At 38.0% G+C, this 16,988-nt stretch overlaps 1 protein-coding gene across 4 annotated transcripts in view; it reads right to left on the reverse strand.

The window, feature by feature from the left end:
• nlgn2a (neuroligin 2a) overlaps positions 1-16,988 on the reverse strand; it is a 240,973-nt gene that overhangs the window by 177,929 nt on the left and 46,056 nt on the right. For 2 of the 4 annotated variants that reach the window (XM_044097166.1, XM_044097163.1), the window contains exon 2: positions 10,541-10,635. The exons of 1 other annotated variant lie outside the window; for it this stretch is intronic. The gene's annotated coding sequence lies outside the window, so the exon portion shown is untranslated. Of the gene's footprint in view, positions 1-5,014; positions 5,281-10,540; positions 10,636-16,988 lie in introns of all 4 variants that reach the window. One more of the 4 variants, XM_044097164.1, reaches the window with a different exon arrangement.

Raw genomic sequence — 16,988 nt, forward strand, 5'->3', positions numbered from 1 at the left:
GAAGCATCATTGATTCTTTAAAATACCAAATGTTCATCTGGTGAAAAAATTTAAGAAATTTGTTTTTCGGGATTTGCTAACTTTCAAATTTCTTTAATTCTGTGCTAAGACTTAAAAGTGCTAATAAAGATGTGAAGAAACAACAGTGCATGCTGTTTATACTTGGTATTTGAAAATTATGATTTCTTTCGAGTGAGAAAAATCTACTAAAATGCCACCTAAAGTCAGGATTTGGGTTTATAATCTCATGGCTTTATTAGCTGTGTTTTTCTTACAAATGAATCTTTGTTTGTATTACCCTAATGTTGAAAAAACACAATTATGCCATTCTGGTGTTTCCGTAAAATAAGTAACACAATTAAAATCACACATGAGTAAGTTTGTTCACGTGCTAAGTTATTAAGAAACACGCCGCGCCATCAGCCTCCCACCACTTCCTGTCATCTTTTTGTCATTTCCGCCAGTAGTAACATCCAGTTGTTGACATGATTACTGTGATTAAAAAAAGTGTTTCTGTTGCAGTTTTGCAAAATAAACAAATTTTAATACAGCCAAAAGGCCATCTCATCCTAGTGCCAATTAATTTTTTTTTTACTTGACATTTTTTTAAATCTACATGTTAAAAAGACTAGCTGTCTTTTTATTTTACTTTTACCAATTATGCAAAAACAACCAACTTAGAAATATTTTTCCAAAATTCACATTAAAGTTGATGGCTATCACCCTAAAGAGTGGAAACTTTATAGTTCTGACAATTCAAACCTGCATCAATCTACAGAGAGACGTAAAAAGATTTTGCAAGCAAAGCAGAAATTAATTTCTTGCTTCCCCAACTGTGACAAACTTGCACAGTAACGGCTATAAATTATGTTAAATTGCTATTTGTGAATAAAAATAACCTCCATTTTGACTGCGCTGGAAACACAAAAAAAAGTATAGAGTGCAATTTCTTTGACTCATAGTCATCTACATTAAATTTATAATGCAAATTATTTATGTACATAGCCATTATGTCCATAAAGAAAACAGCCGTGTAAATTTATGTTCAATTTACCTGATGGATAGCGATTCAGCAGTGGGCAGAGCGTCGCAACGCTTTAAATTTTCAGGCTGTGGCTCTAAACAAAGCAATCAGCTGGTTAAACTCTACCAGAGCAGCTCCAGAAAATGAGACGTAATGCCTCTAAAGCTTCTGTCCTCACCTCCTTTCTTTTTTTTTTCAGCTGATCAGAAACACTGTCACACCACATTGCGCCCTGTAATGGTTTTTATCTCTGGGCTCCGAGGTATTTAAATGAACAAAAGGAAACGCAGACTGTGGGTAGTCTGTCTATATGTGTCTGAGTGGAGGGGAGGGAGTGCACCCTTAAAGATGGATGCAGGAGAGCTGGGAGATTGACTCACCCAAACAGGGAAAGATTAGGACAAGTGGTTAGGAGGCAGTAAAAATCGGCTTTACTTGTGGTCAAAGAAGTTAGTGATTATTATTTTCGTCATTATTTTGCTTCTAGATTGATGTTTTTGTGTCTGTGTGTCACACAGTTTTTAACATCAAAGTGTTTCTATAAATACCAGCATGCCAACTACGCAGCATAATGCATTATATAACCGAGCAGAAATGCATTCGGAGGCCACATCAGCATCAACAACAGTGGTACCTGTTATAACCGCTGCAAGGCAACGCGTCTGCTCCTCTTTCTCATAAGAAACAAATGCAGATTACATGCTCCTCTTCATTATTCATGCAGCGTTTCTGTCTTCGCTCAAAAGTATGCTTGGAAAATGGAAAGCGACTGAGCAACCTTCTGTAAGTGTTGCTCCTAATTATGAACCCCGCTGAGAAAAATCACCCACATTTGAGGTTTTCTCAGGACTGACAGACAAATTGCGTAAGACCAGCCAGGCCTCGTACAGCTGAAGAGCGCTTTCTAAAGATTTATCAACTTAAATGACATCTTTGTTCAGACTGAAATTTTGAGATTTTTAAACAAAAATACGAGAAAATATCAAGCAGGTCAGTTAAAGGTGATCTATTATGCTTCACTAACCAGGTTAGGATGGCCTATACAAAACATTTTTTGTACAAAATCAAATCTTAGATAATGAGACCTATTTTGAGCTGTTTTAGAGCGTCTTGTCAGTTTAAATCGAAAAAAAAACAGCTGCTGGCCACGCCCTCAACTCAACGTTTACAATCACACAAGAAAATGGCTGCACACAGATAAGCAGTTATACAACTGTGCATCTTTGAAAAGCAGAAGTGGAGCCTCCTGCAAAAAAAACAACAAGAAGGCAGCAAGTGGTTTCTGGATGGTAAGTCAGCAACGAAACACTGGTCTCTTCCAGCAGCCATTGTACAGAGCACACAGTGGTAAAACCAGCTGACCAGTCGTGTTTGAGTTCTACTTGGGTTGCTAGGTAACAGGCTTGGCTTTGCTGGGTAGTGCGTGCTAATTTGTGACATCATATTCGGACGATTTTCGAAGCCAAAAATCATTAACTTAATGCCAAAAAAACCTGGATTTTTTTGGGGGGGGGTTGCTAGGTAACGGTGTAAATCCGTCAATTGTGACTTTGCCATCAGAAAGTTTCTGAACATCTCATTTTCCAGACACCAAAAAATATGTAGGTAGATTTTATTTAAGCGCTTGCCCTGTTTTTAAAAGCACTTCGGTTTTTAGAAGCATTTTGAACGTTTTTGTTTCTAAAAAATGTTCAGAATGTGAATTTTGCATAAAATGTGCCCTTTAAGATTAGGAATTTGCTGATATAGAAAACTAATCCAATCCCTCAGTCTCTCCTATAGATTTCCTCTGTTTTTTGTTGATCTTTTTAGGGAATTGCTGCAGAAATATGGGGTTAAATTGAATGACAAAAAGCTATCTTTGACTTAACATATATACATTATTTGACAAATGAACCATTTTAGTGGTACCACAGGTTGGTTCAGTATCTGTGGTACTGAACCAACCCATTTGATGAGGGGTATGTTTTAACTTTATGTAGCTAAACATTCCTTTTTATCTTTCTACAATAAATACCATAAAGAATTAGATGATCAAATTGATTAGATATCAGTTAATGAACGGACTTTATAAATATTTAGACAATTATTTTGCAAAGCATAAAGGTTGAACTCTGTTATCGTTTTCCATTCTTATTCAGATCTAGAAACCCTGAAATAAAAATAACTAACTACAGCTCTATAAATTTCCAGCCTGTCAACGCTGATCTCCTCATCGCAGGAACATGTGGAGAGTCAAATCGAGCTGAAAATAAATTGGAAATTGGACTCCATTTTCAACTTACCAGGTGGTTAACTTGGCGAATTTAAAATGGGGGCTGGAGAGAAAACGTAATTATTAAAATTAATACAAATGTTATCGGCTTCTGCTCAGCCTTCTTCATAAAAACTGTGTTTTTGATGAGAAAATACAGAAACTCTTCCTCTGTAATGTTTTTTTAATGTGATTTTGATTTATCTGTGTTTACATGGGGAACAATTAAGTTTTAAACACCAACAGTTCATCATTTAGTGGTCAATCTTACTACTATTCTCTTTTTAAAAACTGTTTTCTCTAGCTGTATAGAAGAACAAACAGAACTACCCCTGCCCCACCTGTTGATGCGCACTGCCACACAGCTGGCTTAACAGGGAAACTATTTCAATTTTTACTTGCTTACAAACAAGTTTAAAAAAAATATCCAAAGCATTGCCACCCATCGTCACTGTTATTAAGCTATCGCAGTTTGAGAACCAAAGCAGAAACTCCAAGCATGTTTGCTTAAAAAATTATTTACCTGATGTGTAAAGAGGACTCCCATTATTCAGATCTCCTCAAAAAATGTTTACAACTTCATATTTTAATAGTGAAAACACCAAATATTTTATAATATGCAGTGGAAACCGTCTTAGCGCTACAGAAGAGGCTAACATCTACAGCCTTCCTTATTTCTGCTCTGGTGGTTCAGCCAATCACCACCAAGGAAAATAAATGGCGCTCCTGGATTGGCTGGTTTGCAAGCATCAGCCAATAATATGTAAAGAAGAATTAGGCAAAATGTATCTCAGTTTCCAAAGCAATATTTCTTTCTGCTTTCCAAAGAATACGCAAATTTTCCATGAATAATCTGGAGTTCAGAGAAAAATCTGTGAATACTGAACTGCAAAGGTTATCATGAATGTTTTCCACTTATTAAACTATTCATGTTGCAAAACGTTTAACTTGTTAAGAAATTAACTTATTATTTTCTGGGTTGATGTAAAGAAACGATTGCTTATCCTTTCACTTTCACTAACACACCACATCAACAAACTTCCATGTAGCATTGTGTCAAAGTATTTAAATTTCCCAAACTGGACTTACTTTTGAATATTTTAATATGCTGCATGAAAAAAAGGTGGATTTTCCACTAATAATTTGGAATTAGATTCACAGAAATTCCACCAACAGGGATTAACAGCATCTTAAACATCAGGCGTAAGCAATGAAAACTAAATTTGAATAAATATAATAAAAATAAATTTTATTTGTAATTGCCTTTCTTGACACTCAATGTCACATTACATAGTCTAACCTAAAAATAGAAACAATATTAAAATACGCAGTAAGAATACGTACAAAATAGGATTTAAATAAGATCATACATAATCAAATATAAATTAACTGCATCATTTATGACAAGACTCTTCAAAACCACTGGGATATCAAGAAAAAGTAAATAAATATATCAATCGATAAATAAAAGGTGATCAGGTTTTAGGGCAACAAACATCTCTTGGATAGAAATTGTTTTTAGTCTGTTTGTTCTTCACTTTACTGAAACTCAAATGACTTCCTTTACCTTTAAGTAATCCAGGAGCTGCCATTTCCCTTCACTTACAAACAATTTTAACATTTAGGGGGGGAAAAAGAAAAGCCTTTCAGGAACCAGTGGTTTTTATTTCACGTTCTCAGTGAGCCAGAACACAGCATGTGGATTAAAGATCCATAAAACACTCAGCACTTCTCACATAAGGAGTGAAAAACGCTCGCCGACATGTCCGCTCAAACCGATTCCTGCCCGTTTTTATCACTCCATCGGCTGCTGCGTGATTCCTCCGCTTGCTTTTAATGCAACGGGCAGCGTAAACATGGCGCCCCGCAGCGAACGGGGGAGACGTCTGAAATAACAGCCGTCACGGTTCTGGAGAACCGGGCCCTGCGGGGGGAGGCGCAGCCTTCAGGGGCAGCACAGCGTCTCTCATCGTTAACTACTTTAGGACTGAATGAAAATGTGCTGAAAGAAACAAAAGGGAGGAAATAAAATGAAGAGCTGAAGTGTTGAGGCTTCAGATGCACGGCAGGGTTTTGCACATGGACAGTAATCTTAAAGGACTTCCTGGTTAATTAAAGGTTAAATAAATAAATAAAGAGAAGGAAAATGCAAAGATATTTAATATTAAATAAAAATAGTAAAGTCAAACATCTTTATTTTATTGCTGCTTTTATAGTGTTTATTGCTAATTAAGATGGTAAAAGGAAGAAAGCATGATAGAATTAGGGCGTTTATTATTATTATTTCCAAACCTTTAAGAGGTTTTTATTATTACCAGGGATTCTGTATTAACTGGTTCCTCTCAGGATGACCAGTGGCGCCCTCTTCTGGATGCCAGCCAAACTACAACACGAATTCTACATTCACACCAAACGCGATTTGAGCGTCCTGGTTTACATTCGTAGTCTACGTGGACGCACGTCGTGGCTCATTTTGCTGCGAGATTGAAGCGTTTCGAGTGTTTGATGCTGGAGTTGAAAAATCTGAACTTTCGCCGCTTGATGCAGAGCGCCAACCAATCAGAGAGACTCTGCTCTATGACATAGTAATCTGTAGTTGGTGTCCTGCCAGGAGATGCAGGCACTAATGTGGATTAAAGGTCATCAAACTGGGCTCTGGTGAGACAAAAACAGCGCTAATAGCGATCCTCGCCAGCGCCCAGCTAGCTTGTGAAACTCACAAAACCTGAGAATTATCTAGTATATTCAAGCTGGCGCCCAATGGCCACATTCTGTTGAATTCAGTAAATGAAACCTAGATAATCCCAATATTTAATTCGCTATTGATCAAAGTAACCGGGAGAGGAAAAAAAGCCAAGAGGCTCCAACGCCCGCCGTGTCGTTATCAACTGTCACCATTGAAAAGAAACTGAACACAAAATGTTCAGGGAAGACACGTGAGCCTCCGTTATGATTGCAGAAGCTTTCAGTACATAATATTTTGGTGCCATTTTCTCCATTTTATCCGCCATTGTACAAACAGACCAGCTCCTGTCAACGCTCGCCTGTAGAGATTTTCTGACGTGTCGAAATGCACACACATCCAACTAGAAGCGCATTTCTGACGCACGAAACGCGTCCGGTGTGAACGCACCACAGAAGAAAGTCTCAGTGGCCATTATTAGTTAATAAATTGGAATTAATTGCAATCTAATAAACCATCTCGGGATCTTGTTCACGAATGGGGGAAGAAGGGAGCGGGAGATCGACAGGCGGATTGGTGCAGCGTCTGCCGTCAAGTGGGCGCTGTACCGGTCCGTTGTGGTGAAGAGAGAGCTGAGCCAAAAAGCAAAGCTCTCGATTTACCGGTCGATCTACGTTCCCACCCTCATCTATGGTCATGAGCTTTGGGTCATGACCGAAAGAACGAGATCGCGGATACAAGCGGCCGAAATGGGTTTTCTCTGTAGGGTGGCTGGGCTCTCCCTTAGAGATAGGGTGAGAAGCTCAGTCATCTGGGAGGGACTCAGAGTAGAGCCGCTGCTCCTTCACGTCGAGAGGGGCCAGTTGAGGTGGCTCGGGCATCTGGTCAGGATGCCTCCTGGACGCCTCCCTGGTGAGGTGTTCCGGGCACGTCCCACCGGGAGGAGGCCCCGGGGAAGACCCAGGACACGCTGGAGGGACTATGTCTCTCAGCTGGCCTGGGAACGCCTTGGGATTCCTCCGGAGGAGCTGGTGGAAGTGGCTGGAGAGAGGGAAGTCTGGGCCTCCCTTCTGTAGCTGCTACCCCCGCGACCCGACCCTGGATAAGCGGAAGAAGATGGATGGATGGATGGATGGATAAACCATTAAGTGTAAAGTCGATTAAATGTTTGTTCCTGGAAGGGATATAAACAATTGATCGATTTACAATTCACTTTTTCCATTTTTCTCCCTCTAAACGTTTTTCTGTTTCCTTGTTGTTGATTCACAAAAAGCCAAACCACAATCTCTGCACTACAACCAGACACACACACACACACCGACACACACACACAGACCTCAACGTTGATTTTCCACCTTAAAGTGGCTGCAGTCACGGAAGCCATCCGCCGTGGCTCCAGCAGATAAATGAGACCGCTGCTTTTAATTAGTGTCACATTAATGATCAGTAATCAATTATTCAATAAAGACTTCTGAGGCACAAATTGTACATATTTCTTCTAGACAACGCTTATGTGATCTGCTCTAACATGGCCGTCTACATTTGTTTCACCTACATTTAAGAAAACGCGAAGACATACGAATGTTTTTGCTCAAAGTGGCTGGTTCTGTTGATCTGTTTTTAGTTCAGTTGTAAAAAAAACAAAGCATGTTGGCTGTGCCACATTGTTAGCAAGCAAAAATCTAAAATAAACACATTTAATCACAATAACATAAACAAAATGTGGGAAAATATAACTTATTCAGTGGTTAAAAGTCCCTTCCTTAGTTAAAAAAAATCAATTATTTATGCGAAAGAGATTTCATTGAAGCTTTATGATGATCTGTGATGCTGCGGGCCAGTTTTTAAATACTTTCCATTTCACTTTGAACTTTGGCAAGAGTGGCCAGCATCAGAAACTCTTTGAAATATCGGGATATTTTAGATACAAATGCTGTTTAACTCTGGGTCTTTTAGTAGGATATTAATCCAGATCAAATCATCAGAAATGGTTGCAAAATCCACCTTCCTCTTATTGTTATTCCACAGAAATAAGAAGGAACAATTATGTACGCCAGTAAATGTTTTCAACAGGATTTCATGGATTTATTATTTTCAGTCTAGGATTATGCTGCTGCAGTCATAGATCCATATATTTTACGCCTTTTTAAGGATTTTTACCAGGGCTGCCAATAAGCCAGCAGACCACTCCATATAAAATCCTTTTTAATTATGATTTACAGATAATTAAGTAGTATGAAACTTACATTGATAGACAGAATTTCCAAATAAAAAACATAAAAGATGAGATCAATAAAGACAGATGTTTATTGGCCTGAGACCCGACTTTTGACAGTTTCTGGATCTGCAGTGGAACATTAGCATGTAATCTCTCTCAGTTTTCTCTCTCCCCTTTGCTCACGCTTCAGGCCTTAAAGGGGCGTGCAATGAGCTGCCGTCCACTCAATTTAGGATTGTTGAGCGAGAAGAGGAAAGGCAGGATTCTGGCTAATTTAAAAGAAAGAACCCGCAATGGGAGCAATTTTCAAGCACAGCATAAAATGTTTACGAGCTTTTTTTACCCAAACGCTGAGCTGAAACAGCCACAGAGAACTACATCACTCAATGTTTCTGGTTTTCATCTGCTTGCATTACAAGATGAAATGAAAAGCTGTGAACTGGCACTAACAGCTCATACATGCTAACCGTTGGCATCACAAAGCTAATGCCCAGCAATCTGCAGCTCTGGAGACACAAATGACTCACTTAAAATATCAAATGCTGAAATGTTTTTTGTTTGTTTCATTCGTTTGTTCTGTACCCTGAGAAACAAACACTGACCCCACTGTGACCCCCACGGTAAACCGCCACTGTTTACTGCTAATCGCACTTAGCCTAGTCATTTAGCACAACTATTATCTTTTCGTTGATTGTTTAGTTTATTTATTTATTATATGAGGCTGTTAGCATATTTATGCTAGTAGCAGCTAAAGGGAATGCATTAGCCAGTAGCTTATTAGCTGCTAGATGTTAGCTTCATGCTGCACCAAACAAAATTCAGTTTCAGTAGGAGTCGAAATAGTTTCTGTGACAAACTATTTTCAGACTGTAAGAGTGATTTAGTAGATTTTATGTAGCTTGTCACCGCTAGATGCTACAATATTAGGTCAACTAATCATTGCTAAAATTAGCATCCCACTCATAGCCTCATCCAGCAGCTAAATGGACTTTCTTTTCTTCCTTTTAATAAATTTTAGAGTTATTTAAAGTAGTTACTGTCAGGAGGCTATGGTGTAACATATATTTTTATGTATTTTTAAAAAAAATTTATAGCCTTGTTAGCATGGTTGATCAAAAAATGTTTCCGAAATGGTCCTTGAATGCATCCACTCATGTCCAACAGACTTTCTATCAACTACTATTTCTGATAAAATCATTAAATGACAGGCGAAGTTTGAAATAAGGAAGGTCTAGATGTTTTAATTTGACCTCATTCAAGAAAAATTCATTGTTTATCTTATTCTGCTAATACAACCTAAGGCATATCTTAGGTTTTAAGATGTTAATCTTAGGTTTTAAGATGTTAATCTTTGCGTTTGCATTTATTCAGGAATGTTTATTAAAGTCTGGCTTTCAGTAGGCCCGTTAGAGTGGCTGTTTTTCATCTGGATCATTAAAAGACAGACAGAAATAGCCTAAACACAACTTTTAGCTGTTTTTAAAGTGATCTCAGACATTATCATTCAATTTGTTTTTTTTTTGTCTAATGGCTTTTGACTCCATTTTGTCTTAAATTTCATGGTTATTTTCCAGAAACCCAAAGCTTTTTGTTCAACATTTCAGTATATTGTCTAAGGACCAGAAGACTCCCAAAAACCTGCATTGTTCATATTGTTGCAATGTCTTCTAGAAAGGTCAAATCTCCTTTGGAAAGCCTAATGTCCTAATAACAATTGGATCTTAATGGTAAAGACTGACTGTCAGTCAGTCGTTAGAATCCAGCGCACAAAACACCACCTTTCTGCTGAAGTCCTGAACAGCAGAAAGGTTTTAAAACAACATCTGCCCAATTAGTACAGTGCAACATTTATTTATAAATGTCCACTGCCCATTAGTCCCAATGCCAATATTGATATTTGGGATTATTCTTCAGCTAAATGCATAGCTAGTCTCTTTAATTGCTCCCAAAATGCCATTTGTAAAGACAGGAACCTGGCCTCACATTTTATTTGTGTAATGGATATGCGCAGTATTACTCATATGTTATGCGTGGGGGACATTCCCAGAAGTAACTGAGCTGGAATGATAACAGAAGAATTGTGTGATTGAGACAAATGGAGCTCCACTGCACAATGCACGGTAGCAATACATCAGCCACCAGCAGCAGGTATGTTTCTGCTAAGAGGATTGATGGAAAAATGGTGAGAAATTTCTCTTCTCTGCACAACAACATGCCAACATGTCCGAGGTTTGCAAACACCCTGGATCCTGGCCCATAATGCATGCAGGAACCCACTGGGAATATATTAGCATGCGATAACCGCCGCTGGCTTTTACTGTTAGATAAAAGGTAGGACATAAGCAAAGAGGAAGGTCTAACCTTTAAAGTTGTTTTGCGTGCCGGCTTCTCCAGATATTCTTGAATGAGTTGACCTCCAGATTTGTTTTCTCCGGTTTTGCAGTCACTATGGGAACCTAAAAATAAAAAGGCAGGTTGTAAACAAACAGAACCTGGGCATAAGAAAAAGACTTACAGCTTTTTTCTTCTACAAAAGTTGTGGCTTTTTATTGGTTACATTTGAGCAAAACTGATATTTGATCACTTCATTAAGCAGAAACCACAGCCCAATACAACAGCTCTGCCAGTAACTCATAACTTTAATCAAGCTTGTCCCTTTTCGTTTTTAATTACACTTCATGTTGATTAATGAAGCCCACCGCCTTTACATAGATTTTTAATATAATACCCTCTGGTATATTAGCAGAACTCCATGTCAGACTTTTTCAATAAACTTTTCTTCAGGTTCATAAATGCCTTTAGGAATTAAGTTAATGTGGTTTTTTTTTGTGTGTGTTTTTTTGGTGTTTAGGAAATTAAAAACCTCCTGATTATTAAGACACAATCAACGCTACCTCACAACGCACACTGAGCTCCAGCATGTTTGGTCACCTGGTTTTACCGCTGTACAATGGCTGCTGGAAAAGACAGGCATTTTTTTGTTGACTTACAATTCTTGCTGGCTGTGAAGGAGGCTCTACTAGTGCTTTTCAAAGATCTACGGTTGTATAATTACACGCCTGTTTGAGAGTGTAAACGTTGAGTTGGGGGCGTGGCCAGCAGCAGTTTTTGAATTTAAAGTGACAAGACGCCCTAAAACAGCTCAAAATGGGCAGAAGTGATGAGATTGAAATCTCATTAACTAAGAATTATTTTGTGTAAAAATATAATGAACATAAACTTAAACCATAAACCATAAACTTATCCTAACCTGGTAAAGGGAGAATATATATATATATATATATATATATATATATATATATATATATATATATATATCTATATATATATATATAATTTTTGTTGTTGAACTGCAGAAATACAGATCTAGAAAAAATAAGAGCCCACTGCACTGAACCCTGTTGAAAACCTGAGGGTTTTTCCACCAAATATTGATTTCTGAACTCTTCCTGAGTTAAAACATTAGTATTATTGTTTCTAAATGAATATACACTTGTTTTATTTGCATTATTAGAGGTCTGAAAGCACTGAGTCTTTTTTTTTTTATTTTGACCATTTCTCATTTTCTGCTAATTAATAAAAAATGTTTGCTTGGAATTTTGGAGACATGTTGTCAGTAGTTCATAAAATTAAAAACAATGCTAATTTTACTCAAATATAAACAGAGTAAAATCAGAGAAAGTGATTAATTTAAGTGGTCTCTTAATGTTTTCCAGAGCTGCATGCCCCATTAGAGATGGAAAAGATTATTTATTTGATGTATTTAAAAACTTGTTAGTATACTTTTTTTTTTAAATGCCCGTAAAATGTCTAATAAATCCTTACTTCCAGATGTTTTGTACGTACATGGAGACATTTTAGTTGCTATATAAGACTCGACTTGAAAGTCTAGCTTCACTTCCCACCAAGGTCTACCGGAGTGACTTCGTTGACCTCTGGGGTCAAACTCGTCATCTGTAGCTTCTGTACAGCAGCGTGAGCCACGCAACATTGCGCCTGGAGCGGACGTGCAAGTAAGACTGCATTCACAGCCCTCTGAGCTCTCACATGAGCGCATGTTAGCATATCTTTGTTGGCACGTGGCTCGTCCTCCAGCAAAGTTGCCCTTTCGCCCACTCTTGTACAAAATAAATAAAAAATAAAGTCTCATTGAATATTAAATACGCGTAGCAGTGTAATGATGACAGAGACCCAGAGCTAGCCTAATTATTCAGGCTTCCACTGCTGACTCAATGAGGCTCCCACAGGGGCCTGTGGAGCCTCCCTTCAACGCCGCTTCTCCTTCAAACAGTGGCGAGCTGCAAAGTCACCCTTCCACTTCACTTTCTTTAAAGGCTGCCAGTCTCCAAATGCCATTAAACACAGCATATCAGCTGCTTCTTTACAGACAAATCGGTGTAGAGAGGAGCAGTATTTAAATTACTTCGCCGCCCTGCTGTCAGAAGTTGAACGGAGCCGCAGCTTTGGGACAAGACGCGGCGGCAACGACAACAACGGTGGCCATGAATATGCAGCCGATGTGCAATTTGCACAGATGCAGATGTTTTCATCTGTAGGAGTAGGAAGGGAAGTGAAGGGGAACGTTTTACTGAAATGAGCCCATTCTCTTTGCTAGAAAGCAGCTCATTCTGCGGAGTGGTGCAGAGCTGAAAATAGACGCACAGTGGCCTGCTGAATAAAAGATGACAGGACAGCGCGGCCATGCACTCGCCGTACCCTTCGCAGAGGCACTGCGTGTTTGTTGCATGTCCAAGTGCACGCGCGGTTGGGCTTCAAAGGTTTTTTTTTTTCGTTTTGCTTTGCCTTATGCACACGAATAATGTAACTATATACTAAAAAATTAGAAATAGATGTCTCCAAGAGCAGCTTTTATCCCCTTTAGCACGCATGAGCAACTCCTTTTCCACTACACCTGACCAATGAAGCGAAACGCTGGAAGAGGATTTGGACAAAAAAAAAAAAAGAAACTTTTTTTTTATTTGAATTAAAAACCTCCCAACATGACAGGAAATTAAAGTCAAGAGCTCATTATTTACACCTAATTTCTCTTTTCTTCTTCCAACATTTTACCAAACCCTGAGAGAGGATGTGATGAAATGTTTATCCACTTCTCTCTACACACCCAGCTTTGGTATCTGACAACTTGAAAAGCGGCGCGATGTGGCGGCGGCGGCGGCGGCTGCTGCTTCCCATTTGGCTAATCTGTACGCTCTCCGATAAGAAAGCTTAAATCCTCCATCCTGCCATGAAAAACAAAGGCTTTACCTAATAACGAATCCGAGCCATATTTCACAGAGCACTTTGATTTTGATTTTGCTCCCCGAGCACGAAGTAGCTGGCTGCACCGGGGATTGCTGAGAGGGAGGGATTGGAGTCAAGGGACAGAAATAGAGATTGGGTTTGTTTATTCATCAGCGTGTAAGCAGGTAATTATGACGATTCTTGCAGAATGTGTGTTTACTTTTTGTCTCTAATTTGTTGACTTGTAATAAACAAAATTACAGCTTTTTAAAATCAAGATGATAGTGAGAGTTTCTTGTCAGCTTAGTAACTCACATCTGTAAGCATGACTTGTATAATTATGACAGCGGTACTAAAAGTCATCCATGAGAAACATACATATATGAAACTTATAAATATGAAAGATTTGGGAAAATAATCTTTCACCGTAGCAGAATCATGTTTTGCTTTTCATTTTTAACTTCAAAAAGAGAATTACTCACAAAAATGTAACATCACATCATCATCTGCGTAGCGTGAGATTTTTGCATGTAAACTCAAGTGTCTCATCTATAGATGAGACAAAATATTCAGACTGATTTATTTTATCCGTCAGTAGACATCATACAGTAACGGTTTTGTATGAATACATCTATTGCTACAGATCTATTTCAAATCTTACTCTCAAAAATCAATAAACTTTAATTTCCAATGAAACTTTTAACACTGGAACTGGAAGAAATTTTGCTTATCAAAAATAAAAAAACTAAACTAATCAACTGAAACAACAAATAAAATGGAAACCGAATGCCAATGCACAAGACTGAAGACTTTTGTTGTCCTGTCTTTGGTAGGAAGAGAGAGACGAAAAAAACAAACATAAATAAAATAAAACATTATTGAGCTTGTTTTAATTTATCATGCAATTAATTGGTTATTTTGACAGGCTTAGTTGGTTGCCGGGAAACTAACAAGCCAGTTTTCCAGAGATAAATAAACAAAAAACGTTTATATATCATTAAATCAACATTTATTTTAAAAATACAGAATATATCATGTGATATCTGAAAGTGTTCACTTTGCTGTAAAAGGGAGAAGTTCAACGCTGACGTAAAAACTAACAGCACCAATATTTAGATTTCTTTTTGGTGATTTAGGGGTTACTGAAGTGAAAATGTCACTGTCAGGTCACTATATTCATCATACTATAAGTTTTTTTTAAATGTTTATGCTTTGTTTCCCAAGAAGAATAACATGTAAATCCATCATTTGCACCAAGTGTCTCATTTTGTGTTATTTGGCTTCCTAAAAGCAGATTTTGTCAAATCAACATTATGCTGTCAATGCAACAAAAGCGTTTGTATGTTGTTGTTTTTTTTGTATGTAGAAGACGACAAAACGTGGACAAAAAAAAAAAAATGCGGAGAAAATAACGTCTCTCTTTGCTGCGGCTCTTTCTAGTGAGGGGGAAAAAAGGCATGCTGAGAAAGAAAAGAGTGCATGGTGAATCTATTATTCCAGGAGACTTCAGATGTTTTGCTTGAGGCAAGTGTGACTTTGCAAAAGCCTGTTTTTCACAAAGGCTGTCGATTCTGGACTATTTTAGGTGTCTATCTGGCCGAGTCCCTCTCCTCTGCTGACGTCCTCTACACCTCTGTCCATCCCTTTAATAAAGAGAGGAGAGCCACTCTTACTGCTAAACCACCTCTGTGCACACAGTATCACTCCGGCTTCACAGTTCGCCTCAAAACTCGGACTCTGACTGAGAGGAAGTGTGTGTCTCAGAGTGTGTGATGGACAGGTTTTGTAATACAGTACTTAAAATGGCCTTTGCTTTTTTCTCCAGCCTGTCCAAACCGATCATTCACAAACGGCCAAGCCCTATCACCCTTGATTAATGACTTCTAAAATAGTCAACCGGGATAAAAGAAAATCTCTTCAACTAAAAAAAGTGAGTACAAATTGTAGCAGAGAGCTAATTTTTATGACTTCTCGCACCAGCAGCAGGTGGTTTTGGCTTTTAATAGAGAAAGGAACATGCTAAATATAAGCGAAAGCAATCAACTCCACAACAGGAAGTGTTGGCATAATACTCATTACTGGGATTTATTTTTGGAGAAGTGCAACAAAATGATACTGCAGTCAAAACTCAACAAGGTCCACACAAAACAGTATTTATCCACCAAAGATCCAGCTAAAAAGCATTTATTTCATGGTTCTTTTTCTAAAATTTCTAAGAAAAATAAGGTAGGCATTAAAATAATAATTGAATAATAGTTTTTAATAGTTTTCCAAAACGAAGGGCTTTTAGAAAATGATAAACTGAATTGATCCTCTAACATTAGAGGAATAACATTAAAAAATATTCTGAGCATTGCTAAAGCAGTGCTAGGTTAACGATTCTCCCAAAACAATTGTAGTTTATGCTAACTTTTTAAATGTTTTCTTTTCTCTAAGCAGTTTTTAACTTCTTTAGCTTATATCTGTTCTGGTTTATTTTTGCTTTGCAGTGTGCATGCAGTGAAAGATTTTGTCTTTCTGAGTCTCTTTTTAGACATAAAAACTCTGATTAGCATAAGATTAGCATTAGCAATAACACTAGCATGCTAACTTAAAAGTCTAGAGCACATGCTGTAGTTTACTGACAAATACATAATATAATTTAAGAGTAAAACCTGTCTGTTGTCTTGTTTTCGCTACGCTAAAGCTACCTAGCTTAAAAACAGTGAGGATTACGAGGCTATTAAAAGCCAAAACAGGAAATACACATATAAATGATAATAATATATTTTTCTAGGCTTAATAGGGACCTGAAATAGTCATAATTATGTCCATAGCAAACCAGAGTTTCATCTGAATACTGAAATTAGCTTGGGCTACCAAATTGACTGAAAAGTCAGTTTTAATGAAAGTAAGTAAAACTTACAGCTCCAGTGTTAAAATAACATTTCTATTTATTATTCTAACCAAAAAAAAAAAAAAAAAAAACAGCAATAAACTATCCAAGTTATATTTTTCTTCTAAGCGTTTTACTGTCTCTTGTGGATTTAGCTGTAATTTCCAGTAGAGGACAACCAGTGACATGACTGGCGCATCACAAATGTGTCTCTACTTTACTGGTTAATGATTAAATCATCAAACTTCAATTAGGTCTGTGGAGACCGCACAATGCTGGAGAGTCTCTCACTTTCATATTCATAATTCTGGTTTGTTTGCCAACTTTTAAGAACTGAGGCGACAGAAGTGGGAGATTTTAATATTTATCCCAAGGTCGTGTAAAGTTTATTCGATGTAAGATGGATGAGCTGGTGAAAAAACAAACCCGAGGGGTCACGACGGGGTCAGGAAGAGGGAAAAAAAAAACAGAAAAGATGGCTGTTATGGGGGAGTGTTATTATGGGCTTGGCAGCTGCTTGGAGGGGAAACGAGGGAGGCAGAGAGCAGGTGTGCCGGGGTTATTGGTCAGGACCTGATGCGTCCCAGAACAGAACCGCCGACATCCCGGCCAGGTGAGCAAACCGACTCTGGCTCTGTGTGGCCACACTTCTTTCCCTCTCATTTATCCCGTTTTATTCACTCGCAGCTAATT

This window comes from Gambusia affinis, linkage group LG18, assembly GCF_019740435.1.
Source record: "Gambusia affinis linkage group LG18, SWU_Gaff_1.0, whole genome shotgun sequence".
Taxonomy (NCBI): domain Eukaryota; kingdom Metazoa; phylum Chordata; class Actinopteri; order Cyprinodontiformes; family Poeciliidae; genus Gambusia; species Gambusia affinis.